General features: G+C 44.7%; 1 pseudogene; it reads right to left on the minus strand.

Moving 5' to 3' along the window:
* Nucleotides 1-1,161, minus strand: LOC147751739 (large subunit ribosomal RNA; annotated as a pseudogene; the record flags this gene model as incomplete).

Below are 1,161 nucleotides of genomic sequence, written 5' to 3' on the forward strand. Positions count from 1 at the left end.
GGCTGGATCAACCTTCAGAGCCATTCCTTCTCCCAAAGTTACAGAACTATTTTGTCGACTTCCCTTACCTACATTAATCAATACACTAAAGGCTTCACATCTTGGAGACCCGCTGCAGATATTAGTACGGACTGCCACCAAGATAATCACCACGCTCAAATTTTCAAGGACCAAGGCACGTGGAACCCATCCCCAACTTCAGTGCTCAAGGTTTTCAATTGAGTACTTGCTACTACCACCAAGATCTGCACATGTGACAGCTCCAGATTGCTTCACAACAACATCCTTCGATGCTATCACATTATCTTCCTACTCTCTGAGCGCTCCGGTGCGTCACACGTCAGAGGTTGAGTACAAGTACAATGCTATAGCGCCATCCATTTTTGGGGCTAGTTGCTTTGGCAGGTGAGTTGTTACACACTCCTTAGCGGATTCCGACTTCCAATGCCACCGTCCTGCTGTCTTCGGCAACTAACGCCTTTTATGGATCTCATGCGCATTTCAGCTTTTCGCACTTTACAACAATTGGTTCAACCGACAGCGCCAGTTCTGCTTACCAAAAATGACCCACTAAGCATACTTATTTAGCAGTGTTCTTCAATCGAGAAATAACACTCACACCCATTAAAAGTTTGAGAATAGGCTGAGGCTATATTCTTTATACTTCTTATAACTTCGGAAGGAACCAGCTATTAGAGAGTTCGATTAGTCTTTCGCCCCTATACCCAGATCAGATTATCGATTTGCACGTCAGAATAACTTCAGACATCCACGAGTTTCCTCTGGCTTAATCTTGACTAGGCATAGCTCACCATCTTTCGGGTCTCAAACATCACGCTTGTAGTCTACAAATGCCAGAAAGCATAAGTAGCTCATCGCTTAATCATGGTACAGCCACAAATAACAATACCTTTGCATTTCACTTCGCCTTCGGGTGTTAAGACCCAATGATTCGCGTGCCATTTGAACTCCTTGGTCAGTGTTTCAAGACGGGTCAAATAACTAATGCTAACCATTGATGGCGGACTGCTTAGCTAGAGTAACATGCTCACCGCAACAAGGAATAAACCAAATCGCAGATACAACAGATACATTTAGTAAACGCAGGCCGTAGCTGTCCCACAGCTAAACTACACCGGCTAGGTGATGCCCAACACAGGA

This window comes from Varroa jacobsoni, unplaced genomic scaffold, assembly GCF_002532875.2.
Source record: "Varroa jacobsoni isolate VJ856 unplaced genomic scaffold, vjacob_1.0 contig07712, whole genome shotgun sequence".
In the NCBI taxonomy this organism is placed as follows: domain Eukaryota; kingdom Metazoa; phylum Arthropoda; class Arachnida; order Mesostigmata; family Varroidae; genus Varroa; species Varroa jacobsoni.